The 16,409-nt window shown below is 40.2% G+C and overlaps 1 protein-coding gene across 5 annotated transcripts in view; it reads left to right on the top strand.

Moving 5' to 3' along the window:
• Positions 1–16,409, top strand: part of cher (filamin-A) — a 313,136-nt gene that overhangs the window by 204,086 nt on the left and 92,641 nt on the right. The gene's annotated exons all lie outside the window — the stretch shown is intronic.

The following is a 16,409-nucleotide window of genomic DNA, read 5'->3' as shown; positions in this document are numbered from 1 at the left end:
ATCGCTCGTTGGAATTTCGTTAACTGTTGCAGCCTGTTAAATTTGTGATAGGCCTCTGCGATCATTTATTAGATGATTAATAGCATACACGTAGATTAGGTTACCTACACTGAGGCAAATATACTTAAGAATTGCATAAGTCTTAACTTATGAACCTGGTCAATTTTGGTTTCATAAAACACTTGAATCGTTTATTTGAGGAACCGCAGAAGTCACATTCTTATCGCAAACGAACATTTAGCAGTTTTTGGATCCGGTTAGATTATATAATAGGGGCAGGTAAGGGGTAAGATGGGTCAGCGAGTACATTTATTAATATAGATGTTTGTTAAAATCAACAGATTCAATGCAATCCCAATGATGATTTGCTTTTTCAAATCAGCATTGGAGCTACATTGCGCCTGTTGAGGTTTAAAATCAAAACAAAAATAAATAAATCAAGTAGATGATCCACTTTACCTCATCTTACCCCACCTTACTTTACGCCTTTCGTTCAAATATTTAAAAAATTGGATGAGCGAAACAATTTTAAATTATTCGTATTGATACCAGCTTGTGCAGTTTCTCAAATAAATTATTCGCTTATGAATTTCATCAGCTCGACCTATGAATGATTATCGCACTACAAGGTGGTTCTTATACACCTTTAGCCTAACCGTTGATAAATAAGAGCGCGAATCACGGGGTCAATAATCTGAACACTAAAGGTTTGAGTCCCGTCTACTCCATGTTATAATACTTTTGCTGAATTTCATTGTTTTGACTTATGATTTTCATAATAAATCCTTGTAGCTAAAATTCATAAGTGGTTCTTATGAAATTCTTAAGTTTTTTTTTGCCTCAGTGTAGGTTATTCGTCATTCGTATTTGGAAGCATGTTTGCATTCTCAGACTTTAATTATAGGTTCTTAGGATTATAGCGTGGTTTTAAAAATAGCGCTGAATGTCACGCTTGCTGGAGCGAATGGTTACAAATACAGACTTCTCAAAAAGAAGTGATGAATAATCGTTTGAAGATTAACAAAGCAACATGCCAAGGGTGCTTTTGTTGCTGAAAATGTGCAAATCAAAGCATATGTAGATAGATTGTATCCACTCTATTCAAGAAATGCTAACTGTTTGAGACTATACGGAATTTGAAGCATAGTGGCATCAAAATTTCCTGCTAAACCCTCCCTCAAAATTCTTACGTATTCTCCAAAGAATTCTCTTGCAGCTATCTTCAAACTAGCCTAAAATTATTCAAAGAATTGTTTGTGCTACATTATGAATAAGATTTCCTTGGAATTATCCTCCATATTAACTTGTAACTCTCCAAAAAATTCCGTCTCTTTGATTGATTGAATAATCAACATTTAAAGGATCTTCGGCCGTAGGTAGTCATTAGGCGTAGTTTCAGGATTGTAGTCCTACCATCATAATGTTTGCCGTAGATTGTTCACATTGAAACCTCCTCCGAACTCCCTTAGAATGCTCCCTGAAATTGCTTCTGATTTACTTTAGTATTCCCTGGAATTATATCCATAATCCCCATAATAGTCTCTTCATAATTAGTTTGGTATTCATCTTTACTTCTCCATATAATTATCATGAAAAAGTTCTCAAAATTCTACGCCGAATTCCTTTAGACCTCTCTCTCTCTGGAATTGCTCTAAAATGCAACTCAACTTATTTGGCATTCTCATCATAAATTCAATGCTTCATGTGCCAGAATCCTAAATTAACGTCCAAGAACTATGATTTATTTTATAAATCTGAATTATTTAAAATATATTTGAATATTTAAAATATATTTGAATATTTTGAAATATATATAAATATATTTGGCATAATTGAATTAAAAATCTCGCCAAGTTTAAGAATGGGAAAGAGTAGCCTAGCTTCAAAATCTTTAAAAAAAATCTCATGTAATCGTCGAAAAATTTCGAAGATCGAGAATTTGAATGTTATTCCTTAGATCTCATTGCTTTCAAAAAATAATTTCACTACCCTGAAGTTTTCTTGGAACTTCCCTGAAGTTATTTGGGAACATTCCTGAAATGCCGCCGGAAACTTACATGAATTTCCATCGGATATTTTCTGTAATTCCTCCAGATCTCTTCTGAAATTCCACCAGAATCGAAAGGTCAGTGAATTTCCGGCGCAACGTTCCTGAAATTCCGCCAGAGTTTTCCAGAAATTTTATTGGATCTTTCCTGAAATTCTTCCAGAACTTTGCTAAAATTGCGCTGGAACTTTTCTAAATTTCCACCCGAACTTTGCTGAAATTCTGCCCGAACATTCCTGAAATGGAATTTTCCTGAAATTCCGCATGAACTATCCATAAATTCCTACGGAATATTCCTGAAATTCCAGCGGAACTTTCTTGCAATTCCGCCAGATCTTTCCTGAAATATAGCCGGAACTTTCCTGGCATTCCACTGTAACTTTCCTGAAATTCCGCCGGATTTTTCCTGAAATTCTGCCAGAACTTTCCTAAAATTACGCCGTAGCTGTCCTGAATTCCCACCGCAACTTTCCTGAAATTCCACTGGAACATTCCTGCAATTTCAATGGAACTTTCCTGAAATTCCGCCAGAACTTTCCTGAAATTCGGTTGGATCTTTTCTGAAATTACGCTGGAACTTTTCTGTATTTCCGCCGAGACCGTGCTGAAATTCTGCTAGCACTTTCCTGAATTTTTGCCGGAACTTTCCTGAAGTTCCGCTAGAACTATCCAAAAATTCCTACGGAACTTCCTGCAACTGCACCTTTTTTGAAATTCTGCCGGAATACCAGATCTTTCCTGAAATTTCGCCGGAAATTTCCTGAATTTTTCGGCGGAACTTTGCTGAAATTCTGCCGGAACTTTACTGAAATACCCCTGGAACTTTCCTGCAATTCTGCCAGATCTTTCCTGAAATTCCGCCAGAACTTTCCTGAAATTACCCCGGAACTTTCCAGAATTTCCGCCTCAACTTGTCTGAATCTCTGCCGGAACTTTCCTGCAATTCCACCAGATTTTTCCAGAAAATTCCGCCAGACCTTTTTTGAAATTCCACCGGGATTTTCCTGCAATTCCACCAGAACTTTCCTGAAATTTCGTCGGACCTTTTCTGAAATTCCACCGGAATCTTCCTGCAATTCTGCCAGATCTTTCCTGAAATTCCGCCAGAACTCTCTTGAAATTCCACCAGAACTGAAAATATGCTAGCATTTTCCTGCCTCAACTTACCTGAAATTCCATCGGAACTTTCCTGAAGATTCGCTGGAACTTTCCTGAATTTCACCCGGAACTGTCCGGAAATTTCGCCAGCACTTCCCTGAAATTCCGCCGGAACTTGCATGATGGAGCTTTCCGACAAAACTATATATATTTTTAAAGGAATTCCAAGAAGAACTCCAAGAGAACAGAATTCTGAAGATAAGAATGATATCAGAAAAATCGAATAATAAGATAATTTCTGAAATTCCTTTCCTAAAATCACCCCGGAACTTTCCTGAAATTCCACCAAACTTTCCTGCAATTTTGCCAGATCTATCCTGAAATTCCACCAAAACTTTCTTGACAATCCGCTAAAACTTTTCTGAAATTCCGCCGGAACTTTTCTGAAATGCAATCGAACTTTCTTGCAATTCTGCCAGATCTTTTCTGAAATTCCGGCAGAATTTTCCTAAAATCACCCCGGAACTTTCCTGAAATGCCACCGGAACATTCCTACAATTCTGCCAGATCTTTCCTGAAATTCCGCTAGAACTTCCGTGAAATTACACTGCAACTTTCCTGAAATTCCACCGGAACTTTTCTGATATGCCAACGAACTTTCCTACAATTCTGCCAGATCTTTTCTTAAATTCCGCCAGAAATTTCCTGAAATGACTCCGGAACTTTCCTGAAATTACGCCGTAACTTTCCTGAAATTCTACCGGAGCTTTCCTGAAATTCCGCCGGAACATTCCGGCAATTTCGCTGAAACTTGCCTGAAATTTCCTCTGGCACATCCTGTAATTCCGCCGGAACTTTTTGGAAATTCCGTTGGATCTTTTCTGAAACTCCGCCAAAACTTTGCTGAAATTACGCCGGATCTTTCCTGAATTTCCGCAGGAACTTTGTTGAAATTCTGCCAGATTCGAGTTGTCCTGAAATGTCGCTGCAACTTTCCTAAAGTACCGCAAGAACTATCCTGAAACTCCTACGGAGCTTTCCTGCAATTCCGCCAGATCTTTCCTAAAATTCCACCAGAACTTTCTTTAAATTCCGCCGGAACTTTCCTACAATTCCGCTCGATCTTTCCTACAATTCCGCTCGATCTTTCCTGAAATTCCGCTAGATCTTTCTTGAAATTCCGCCGGAACTGTCTTGAAATTCCGCTGAAACTTTTCAGAAATCCCACCGCAACTTTCATGCATTTAACCCAGATCTTTCCTGAAATTCAGCCAGAACTGTCCTAAAATAACTAATAAATTTTCCTGAATTTCCGTCTCAACTTGCCTGAACTCTGTCGGAGCTTTCCTGAATTTCCGCTGCAACTTTCCTGAAATTCTGCCGAAGCTTTTTTGAAATTCCGCCGGAATATTCCTGCAAACTCGCTGGAGCTTTCCTGAAATTCCGCCGGAACTGTCTGGAAATTCCATTGATCTTTTCTGAAATGTCATCAGAACTTTGCTGAAATTCTGCCGAAACTTTCCTGAATTGCCACGGGAACTTTCCTGCAATTCTGCCAGATTTTTCCTGAAATTCCGCCAGAATTTTCCTGAAATTACACTGGAACTTTCCAGAATTTCCGCCTCAACTTGTCTGAAACTCTGCCGGAACTTTTCTGCAATTCCATCGGAACTTTCCTAAAGTTTCCACCAGAACTTTCTTGAAAGTACCCGGAACTTTCCAGAATTTCCGCCTCAGCTTGTCTGAAACTCTGCCGGAGCTTGCTTGAAATTCCACCAGATTTTTCCAGAAAATTTCGCTAGAACTTTCTTGAAATTCCACCGGAACAATTCCGCTGGAATTTTCCTGCAATTCCGCCAGAAATTTCTTAAAATTCCACCAGAACTTTCTAGAAACTCTACAGAAACTTTTCTAAAATTCCACTGGAACTTTCCTGAAAGGCCACTGGAACTTTTCTGCAATTCTGCCAGATCGTTCCTGAAATTCCGCCAGAACTTTCCTGAAATTCCACCAGAAGTTTCCTAAAATTACCACGGAACTTTCCAAAATTTCCGCTTCAACTTGTCTGAAACTCTGCCGGAACTTTTCTGCAATTCCACCAGATTTTTCCAGAAAATTCCGCCAGAACTTTCTTGAAATTCCGCCGGAACTTTTTTGAAATCCCGCCGGAATTTTCCTGTAATTCCGCAAGAACTTTCTAGAGATTCCACTGAAACTTTTCTGAAATTCCACCGGAACTTTTCTGGAATGCCACCGGAACTTTTCTGCAATTTTGCCAGATCATTCCTGAAATTCCGCCAAAACTCTCTTGAAATTCCGCCAGAACTTTCTACGGAACATTCCAGAATTTTCGCTTCAACTTGTATGAAACTCTGCTGGAGCTTTCCTGAAATTCCATCGAAACTTTCCTGAAGTTTCGCTGGAACTTTCCTGAAGTTTCGCTGGAACTTTCCTGTAATTACACTGGAGCTTTTTGGAATTTCCCTCTCAACATTCCGGCAATTTTGCTGGAACTTCCCTAAAATTCCGCCGGAACATTCCTGAAATTCCGTCGGATCTTTTCTGAAATGCCACCGACACTTTCCTGAAATTCTTCCGGAACTATCCTGAAATTCCGCCGCAACTCTACTGAAATTTGGCTGCAACTTTCCTGAAATTCCGCCGGAATTTATTTGACATTCCACCGGAACTTTCCAGAAATTCCGTTGGATCTTTTCTAAAATTCCGCCAGAACTTTGCTGAAATTACGCCAACACTTTCTTCAATTTCCGCCGGAACTTTGCTTTAATCCTGCTGGAACTTTCCAAGAATTACGCCCGAGTTTTCCTGAAATTTCGCCGGAACCTTCTTGAAATTCCGCCTGAAGTTTCCTGAAATTACCCCATAACTTTCCTGAATTTCCGCCATAACTTGCCTGAAACTCTGCCGGAGGATTCCTGAAATTCCATCAGATTTTTTCAGAAAATTCCACCAGAACTTTCTTGAAACTTCAATGGAACTTTTTTGAAATTCCGCTGGAATTTTCCTGTAATTCTGCCAGAACTTTCTTGAAATTCCACCAGAACTTTCTATTGAAACTTTTCTGAAATGCCACCGGAACTTTCCTGCAATTTTGCCAGATCTTAATTGAAATTCCACCTCAATTTGCCTAAACTTTTCTGAAGTTACCCAGGAACTTTCCAGAACTTCCGCCTCAACTTGTCTGATGGAGCTTTCCTGAGATTCCATCGGAACTTTCCTGAAGTTTCCTGGAACTTTCCTGTAATTACTCCAGAACTTTCCTGACATTACAGTGGACCTTTCGTAAATTTCCGGCGCAACATTCCGGCAATTTTGCTGGAACTTTCCTAAAATTCCGTCGGAACGTGCCTGAAATTTCGTCTGATCTTTTCTGAAATGCCACCAACACTTTCCTGAAATTCTTCCGAAACTGTCCTGAAATTCCGCTGCAACTTTCCTGAAATTTAGCTGCAACTTTCCTGAAATTCCGCTGGAACTTATCTGACATTCCGCAGCAACTTTCCTAAAATTCTGCTGAAGCTTTCCAGAAATTCCGCCAGAACTTTGCTCAAAATACGCCAGCATTTTCCTGTCTCACCTTGCCTGAAGTTCCATCGGAACTTTCGTGAAGATTCGCTGGAGCTTTCCTGAAATCCACCAGAACTGTCCAGAAATCCCACCGGAACTTTCATGATGGAGCTTTCCGACGGAACTTTATAGATTTTTAAAGGAATTCCTAGAAGAACTCCAAGAGAACAGAATTCTGAAGATGAGAATGATACCAGAAAAATCGAATAACAAGGAATTTTTTAAAGGATTTTTGAATAGAAATTTTAGAAAATCTCTCGAGACATTCCTAGAGAATTCAATTTAGTATTTTGAAAACATTGTTAAGAGTATTTTTAAACAATTTAAAGAGTGTTCTCAGTGTAGTGGTAAGCGTGGTTGCCTCTCACCCCAAAAGGCCTGAGTTCAATCCCAGTCGGCGCTGCCGGGATTTTCTGAGGCATCAAATCTCTGATCACGCCTTCCTTCGGAAGGGAAGTAAAGCCGTTGGTCCCCGGTTCATGAATTGATGGGTCGAAAGGTAGGGTCCAGTTGTGGCAGCTGCCTCCCTGGCGTCGGTAGCATTGGTGCTCAGTACGGAAAACAAGATCGACGGAAAACAAACCAAGGAAAAAAAGAGTGTTCTCACAATAAATGGACAGAAATTCTGTGTATAACTCCAAGGAATTACGATAGGAAATTTTCCAGAAATTTCAGAGCTCATGTCCAAGAAAATACTGATAAGAATTTCAAGGGAATTAGGAGCAATACTTAGAGAAAGCTAAGGAGAATTTTCGAATATTTTTTGGAAAATTCGGAAGAATGTTCAAAAGTTCAGAGCAAACTTCAAATGCAGTTCAGAAGTGCATTTCAAAAGAACTTCTAAACAGAGTTCCACTGTTTAGAATTAGAATTACTAAGTGAACTCTAAGGATTATCCCATGAGAATTTTATTGTAAATTACAAATTATGGAGGTATGCAGGTAAAATTGCAGAGAACTCCTTTTGAAAAAATGGGCTGATTTGAAGGGAATACTATTCCATGCCAAGACTTCCTAGACTAATTCGACCAAACTGCGGTTGCTGGTGACCAGTAGTAGCACCAGGGGCGCGTTGGTTAGAACAAGTTGGGTATGTGGTATCTAGTAATAGTCGATGCTTGTCGAAAAAGCCTTTATTCCATTCAACTACAAGGTTTATATAGCCGTAACGGCTTCAGAATTTACAAAGTTCTTACATTGCATTTTCCTTAAACTAGTGAGTTAAAACGAGAAAGAACGAGGCGCCTGGGAAGGTGTTGGCAAGCATTAAACATTTCGGTTATTTTACCCTCTACGCATCCATCGGTAATGTTTTGCTGTTTGACACTTTTCGTTTCCTTACTGGGTCCGTATACATGAGACCTCTGTTATACACCTACTTCTCTCCGTTGCATTTCGGTTTGCTTATGGTTCAAAATTAAATGAGTAGTAACGTTAATATTTGTAACATGAATTGTGAATGGTGTTCTGCTAAATTATTGCATTGGGAAGATGCATAGCACAATACCAAAGAGGGGTCTCCCTTAGCTCAGGTAAAGGCGCAGCTACAACGCAAGACTTTGCTGGAGGTTGCTGGATTCGATTCCCGGTCCGGGCTAGAAATTTTTTGGATTGAAAAATTTCAAGACTTCCCTGGGCATAGAAGTATGATTGTACTTGCCACACAATCATACAAATGCAAAAATGGTACCGGCATCGAAAGCTCTCAATCAATAACTGTGGAAGTGCATCTAGAACACTAAGTTGAGAGCACACAATAAGCTTATATGCTATAAGAAATAAGTTTGAAATGCGAAGAAGAAGACGATGAACCAAAGAGGGCAGTGGTTAACAGATTGTGTTTAGCAGAGCTTTTAGTACTCCGACAAGCCTCTTATAGTTCTTCGTGGCGCAACTCTTAAATACATAGTAAAGCGGAATTAAATTTTCACCAATAGCAGTTGGGGTTTTAAAGCCCTGAAATTGAAATTTTATTCTAAGTCATGAAAATTGTTCTATTTTTGGAGCTAGTTTTCACTGAATTTCTCGCTTTTTTCCACTTAGAGCTGCGTTAGCGTAGAGCTGACCTAGATACTGCAAATATTTTATATCGAAATCCAGAATCGTTAAGTCCCATTTTCCAAAATCTTTAAAATAGTTCATACCGTTAGTGTAGTGGTAAGAATCATTGCTTCTCAACCCAAAGGGCCTGGATCCAATCCCAGTAGGCGCCGCCGGGATTTTCTGAGGCATCAAATCTCTGATCATGCCTTTGATAGCCGTTGGTCCCCGGTTAATGAGTTGATGGGTCGATAGGTAGGGTCCAGGTGTGGGAGCTGCCCCCCTGGCGTCGGTAGCGTTGGTGCTCAGCACGGAAAACAAGATCGACGGAAAAAAAAATCCAAACCGAGCTTCCCGTAAATCTAAGTTTGACACATCTCGTCACCAACCGATGATGATGATGAAATATATTGTTTCAGCACCCCTAAGTCGAAATAAACCTCCTGGCATCATCCAGTGCGGAAGACTTCATAAATTTCCCTTGACAATGTGTGACTGTTAGATGACAGTTTACAACGTTTACAATTCAAGAGGCCCTTCACTGTTCTTGGTCAGATACACAATCCTCGCTCCGTCTTATAAAAGAACGAATTAATTGGAATCCATCAACGCCACTTCAACCCATTGAACTCATCTCGGGTGGATCCCCTGTTTATTGCCTCGGAAAATCACGTTCCAAGTGGCGATTCTTGGTTCGATTTCATTCAACCTCGAACCCGGTGCGGAGCGGCCCAAGGGAAACAGATTATACACAGTTTCAAGAGCGTGCAATTCGCATATTTACCCATTCGCTTCGGGTAGAGTGTAGCAAAAGAACGGGCCAGCGGCACGCCACAGGAAATTATAATTTCCCTTCAGTAGATTTAAATTGGCCTGGCCAATTTTTGGCAGGTGTCAGTTCGGCAGGCGCGAGCCAAAAATATCCGCGACCTGCTGTTGCCTGTGTGTGTGTGTGACTGAGCATGAGTGAGGTTATGTAATTGTTGTCGTCCTCATCGGACGCTCCGACTCGAATCGCGTGTGCATCAACATTTTCCAATTCCTGGGTAATTAAAATACTATTTGCTGGGATAGTGGTTTAATTAACATTCCTGCCCGGGGCCCGATCGAGTCACGCTTCACGATTCTGGAGGATCCGAAATTAAGATGTTTCCCGCGAAAACTCGTCGATCGTAATCTTTGTCTTCTGGTTGCACCAACCAACGATCGTCCGCTCTTTCGATGGAGCCGCATGGCACTTTAAAATCCACACTCGAGCTGCCGTGGATATTGACCGAATTATTGCGCCATTCTTGTTGCCATCGGGCAGGCGTGAAAACTATTCAGAAATTGTTAGGAATTTTATTCATCATTCATATTGGCCAGCGAAGTGGTGATCTACGCCGCCGCAGGGATCTGTGTGGTCCGGTTGAAAGGGTGACAATTTTCACACCCAAATTTACGAGTCGATTTCTCGTGGACCGGTCGCGAGAATAAAATATACCGCAGATGTTGAACGGTGTGGTCCTACATCTTTGATCGTTCATTTTTTTTTTTTTGCGTTTCTTCATCGGTGAAAGCCGGGACCATGCCATCTCAGGATCATCGGCGCTTGAGACAGGTGGCAAATAAAATGTAAATGTGGAATTGCTGCTGCTGCCCGCGTGCACTAATAATAGTTCACTTGAGAGTTGGACGACGACGACGGTACCTACGCCGACATGACTTGGACGATCCTCGGCTCTCGATCTTTGCGGGGCAGTATCGATGTTTTTCCACTGCGCGGTCCCGCAAGTGACAAATTGTACAATAAATTACACCGATGTACGTCAGCGAGGCCGTTTGCAAGTGCACTTGCAAACCGCCGCCGGCTTCGGAACTTGTTTCACCGCTCCCGGAGGGAGGCCAGGCTTCGGGAAGAATGTTGATTTATACGTTTTAAATTGTATACTTTCGGGTGGTCACATGCGGCTGGGAATTGTTCCAGAGGCGTTTGTCGTTCGGTCGAATTTCACCTCCCAGTAGGAGAAAGTTTTGGATCGGTTCTCATTTCGTCGCTTTAGGATTTATATTCCTTGATCAAATTTCATCAGGAATTCTGTTCATCGAATTCCTATGTTCGTGATACTATCGATGTAAAATCTCGGAAAACACTTTTATCCAAAATCCTATTCACTTTTTGCCCTCCACGAAAGGGATGAAATGCAGTTGTAATTTGATATGATGATATGATATGGAACTACCACTCACTGTACCAAGACAACTGTGGACTATCCTCACTGTTCGACTTGATCAAGTTTAATAACCTCCTACTTATTGCTATCATTTATTGAACAAATATCATCTAATACATTGAGTAGCATGAGTAATTACTTCTTCCGTTTTGCCTTAGATTTGGGTAGTGAATTTGAACGCTTTTTTAAAATTACTTTGAAACATGAACCCGTTTCTGAACAAGAAATCGTTTTCATAATAACAGTATCTTCGGGTGGCACAATGCATTCCGCGAAATCCAGTAATGGGTCGTGCTAGAGCGAATCGGGCTTCTAAATCCTGCTTATTCGTATTGCATTGCTCCGATGTCACAAATTGTACATTCAAATTGCAATTCGAATGTGCCTATTCGTATAACTCTTTTAGCGTTTGTATCGTTGTACCCTGTAGACTGGCTCTCGTTGCCAATATTTTCAAGGTACCTCCTAAACCGTCACTAGGGCCTTTGCCGTGTGCCGTGGAAAAGTAATGCCACTCAGCCGGAAGTCCGAAGTCTTCTCGATGGTAGAGCAAGTTGATGACGTTGAATCGGTTTTTCTATTGCGAACCAGCACCATCACAAAAGTATATAATTATAGTCAAATGTGAGAGCTGAGATTTCAGGAATGCCATAAACTGCCTCTGGGAACTGTGGAAGATAGCTTTGGAATGCTCATGAACGTCGAACAACCTTTTCTTGCTCTAAGAAATAGGCGGCGAATGGATGGACGGTGGCTTGCAGGTTATTATAGTGAACCCCTTGTACGCTGTCTTGGAACACAAACGAATAATTTTCGGAAAAGTCCGCAACAACAAGAACTTCTCCTTCCTGCAGATTGTCCCGAGTATTTTTATAGAAGTCTGCCTGTTTTGCAGCAATATAATCGTGTTTTTGGACCTCTGGGATAGCTTCAAGAAATGTATCAATGAAAGCTTCTGCATCACTGACTTTCGTTTCCAAACTGCACCGATCTTGCTGAGTTCATTGATAGAGTTATCGTCCAAATATGACCAAATCGTTTTTCTAATCGAATCGAAATCGCCACAAACTGTATTGGCACACGTATTCAAAAAGCATGGCTCCGATGGTGGATCACAGAGGTTCTGCTTCAGTACGTCTCTGTACGAAGATAATGCTTTCGTACCTTCTACTTGCCCTTGAATTTCGTTAAACTTAGCACTCAAAAATTTGAGTTTAAAATTTTCGTGAACCACGCATACGCAAACTGTGTGTGTTCCTGCAGCTCCAGCCAGCACACACTCCGGTGGCCGAACTCAGTAAATTTTGAAAACCCAATGTCGATTTTGGGAAACTTCTCTTTAAAGAAAGAGAAAGTTTCCCTGAGATTTGCCAGCACCAACCGCTTTTGCTTCAGAACACGAGAGTTTCCTTCTCGAACACTCTTTTCCTTCCGGCTAACTCTTTGCTTAAAGGGCGAACACGAAATTATTGCGACACATTCAACAGGGCATAACTTTTTTACCATTGGGTAAAAATCAACCAAATTTTGCACACTTTCTCATTGATGTGTATTGTGTACATGCTGTCAAACTCGAAGTCGTATTTTTCGATTCAACGAAAATGGAGGTGAACCAACGCGAGTTGAGAGAACAAAAAAGAGTTGGGAAAAATGTTGAACATTCACCATTCAACCGTCTCCAGAGTGTTGAAGCGGTTCCAGGAGCGGTTGACGTTGGACCACGGCAAAGGAGCTGGAAGAAAACCGGGACCGGAGAACAAAAAGACGGAGGGAAAGGTGAAGCGGATGATTAAAGCAAATCCCAACGTCTCAAGCCGTGATTTGGCTAAAAAGATCGGCATGTCGCAGAGCTACGTCCAGAATGCAAAGAAGAGAGCTGGACTACATACATACAAGGTACAGAACTTCCCAAACGGCGATGAGCGGCAACAATCGACGGCTAAAACTCGGGCACGGAAGCTCTACGAGAAGATGCTGACAAAATATGGCTGCTGTGTGATGGACGACGAAACGTATATAAAAGCCGATTTTAAGCAAATTCCGGGGTTGGAGTTTTTCACCGGCAAGAGCAAGTTCGATGTGGACGACAAATTTCATTTGGCAGGCCATCTGCTCTTGCGGACTGAGGAGTGAGCCTTTCATAACAAAGGGCACAGTAAATGGCGAGATCTACAAATCTGAGTGCCTCGAGAAGCGCCTTTTGCCGTTCTTGCAGCAGCACGACGAAGCTCCGTTATTTTGGCCAGATTTGGCATCATGCCACTATTCTAAAAGTGTCCTGGAGTGGTATGAGGCCAATTCTGTCCATTTTGTTCCAAAGGACATGAATCCACCAAACTGTCCGGAGATGCGCCCGGTGGAGCAGTACTGGGCAATAATGAAGCGGGAACTTCGGAAGAACAAGAAGACAGTCAAAGACGAGAAGGACATGTTAAGAAAATGGAAAAAACTGAGAAACTGGTACCGGATGACACTGTAAAGACTTTGATGGAGGAGCGAAAATGCGTTCAATTTTACACTCAAGGCTCCATCGATTAACTTTTCTTTTGATTTTTGAAGTAAATATATGTATAAAACTACCCTAAAATTTTGGTTTGATTCTAAACATTATAAGAAAATTGGCATGACATTTTCGGTGTCGCAATAATTTCGTGTTCGCCCTTTACATCAGCTTCACGGTAAAATGATAAAACCGTATGCACGACGTCTTCTGAAATAGGGCGACCTTTTCTTGGATTAGGTGAACAGAGAACACCTTTCTGTTCAACGTACTTCTTCATATTTCGAACTAATCTTTCGGAACACTCGAACTCGCCTGTAGATCACCAAATGCAATCAATTAATTCCAAACTCTGTTCTAAATTAATTAAGCTTACTCTGAATTTTGCTGCACAGTCCAGGATTTGGGCAAAACTGACAAGACTTGGATTTTATCGCTAACTTTCGTACAAATCCGAAACTTTTCTTTCAGCTGTTTGATTATCTCCTCTCCATCTGCCTCGTATTGTCCAGTCTGTGATTTTTTTTTTCTTCCATAAAGCAATCTTCGCCGAGAGCTGCGGCAAATGCAGTTTCCAACGCTTTTGAAGCATTGGAGTACTTTCCTGTAGGATATTTCATCGATCGGTTCACCTTATGTCTACGAATCGGTGATTGACCAAGCGACTTCAGCGTGGTATTCAAACTTGAAAATGTCAATTCATTTCTAGCGGGATCTTCGACATCATCGCTGTCATCTTCAACCTGTGTGTTAAATAAGTAACAGCGTGAAAAACAAAGTATACAATTTAAGACCCACATAGTGACTATGTGACTACTACTAGGTTTCAAAAAGGAAGCTCTAGGCTTATGTCCAAATATTATAAGTTGAGTTTTGGAAACGTTAGGAGAAATCTTCCATTTTTGTAAATAAGAAGATAAAATATCTGAACTTTTCTGCAGTCTACTGCAAATAACACGAAGACTTCTTCCTTTAGCGGAAATGCCTGTGTCATCAGCGAACAAAGATTTGTGGCAACCCTGAGGCAAATCAGGGAGGTCCGAAGTGAAAATGTTATACAATATAGGTCCAAGAATGCTACCCTGAGGAACTCCTGCTCTTGCAGGTAGTCGATCAGATTTGGAATTTTGATAATTTACCTGCAGAGTTCTGTCAATTAAATAATTTTGAACTAATTTAATAATATAAAGTGGAAAATTAAACTTTTTCAATTTAGCAATCAAACCTTCATGCCAAACACTGTCGAATGCTTTTTCTATGTCTAGAAGAGCAACTCCAGTTGAGTGGCCTTCCGATTTGTTTGAACGAATTAAATTGGTAACTCTTAAGAGTTGATGAGTAGTTGAATGCCCATGGCGAAATCCAAACTGCTCATCTGCAAAAATTGAGTTCGTATTGATGTGAAGCATCATTCTATTAAAAATTATCTTATCAAAAAGTTTACTTATTGAAGAAAGCAAACTTATTGGGCGGTAGCTAGAAACTTCAGCTGGATTTTCATCCGGCATCAAAATTGAAACAACTTTTGCATTTTTCCATTTATCAGGAAAGTATGCCAAATGGAAACATATGTTGAATAATTTTACCAAGAAAGACAAGGTACTCTATGGGAGTTTTTTGATGAGGATATAGAAAATTCCATCATCACCTGGAGCTTTTATATTTTGAAACTTTTTAGTTATAGACCTTACTTCGTCCAAATCAGTCCCCCAGGAATCATCAAAAATATTTTCCAGAGAGAAAATATTCAGATAATCCCGAGCAACCTGATTCTCAATAGGACTAGTAAGACCCAAACTGAAATTATGGGAACTCTCGAATTGCTTAGCAAGTTTCTGAGCTTTTTCCAAATTTGTGATCAAAATTTTACCACCTTCTGGAATAGGCTTTAGAGTTTTTTTTTCCAAAAAATTTTGGAACTTGGGTCTAATTTAGAAACATTATTATCAAAAGTTTTGTTCCTCAAGGCAGAGAATCGCTTTTTAATTTGTTTTTGCAAATCCTGCCATGTAACATTCATTACAGGATCGCGTGTTCTTTGATATTGCCGCCTACGGACATTTTTTCATACGGATCAAGAGCTGAAGATCGTAGTCTATTATAGTTGAATCGAATTTCACCTCGCATTTTCTTGCTGAGGCAGCTCTTGCTTCAACTATAGAAGTAGTCAGAGACTCAAGAGAATAATTATTATCATCGCAAAGAAATGTTTGGATCGAAGCTATATTCCATAAATGATCGATATTTCTCCCAATCCGCTCAATAGTAATTGAAAGTAGAGCTGTTGGGATTAGAAATAATTTCTTGGGATATTTCAAAAGTTACTGGAAGGTGATCAGAACCGAAGTCAGCATGGTTAACCAATTGGCTAAAAAGTTGACATGAATCAGTTAAGACCAAATCAATAGTTGAGGGATTTCTTGCAGAAGAAAAGCATGTTGGGCTGTTTGGATATTGAATAGTGTAATAACCTGCAGAACAATCATCAAACAGAATATTACCATTGGAATTGCTTTGAGCATTATTCCATGAGCGGTGTTTTGCATTAAAATAATAAAGAATTTTGACCTATGACGGTTGAGTTTCTGAAGATTGACCTTGAGAAAATTCTGTTACTGGCCTACGCATTGGAATGGCAAATAGGCAGCTATAAACGTAAGTTGTCCAAATTTTGTTTCAACAGATACTCCCAAAGCTTCAAAAACTTTGGTTTCAAATGAAGAAAGAATTTTATGTTTGATTCGTCTATGAACAATGATGGCAACGGCGCCACAGGTCCATCAAGACGATCATTTCTATAAATGAAATAATTTGCGTCCTTTTTAACCTTATGGTCGTTTTAAAGAACGTTTCAGTAATAACAGCAATATGCACGTTATGAACTCTCATAAAGTTAAATAGCTCATCTTCATTATCTTTAAGAG

This window comes from Ochlerotatus camptorhynchus, unplaced genomic scaffold (genome assembly GCF_037179485.1).
Source record: "Ochlerotatus camptorhynchus isolate MF236.1 unplaced genomic scaffold, CSIRO-AGI_Acam_v1.1 ptg000063l, whole genome shotgun sequence".
NCBI lineage: Eukaryota > Metazoa > Arthropoda > Insecta > Diptera > Culicidae > Ochlerotatus > Ochlerotatus camptorhynchus.
Note: the sequence above shows the minus strand (reverse complement) of the source record. Positions and strands in the feature narration are given on the sequence as shown.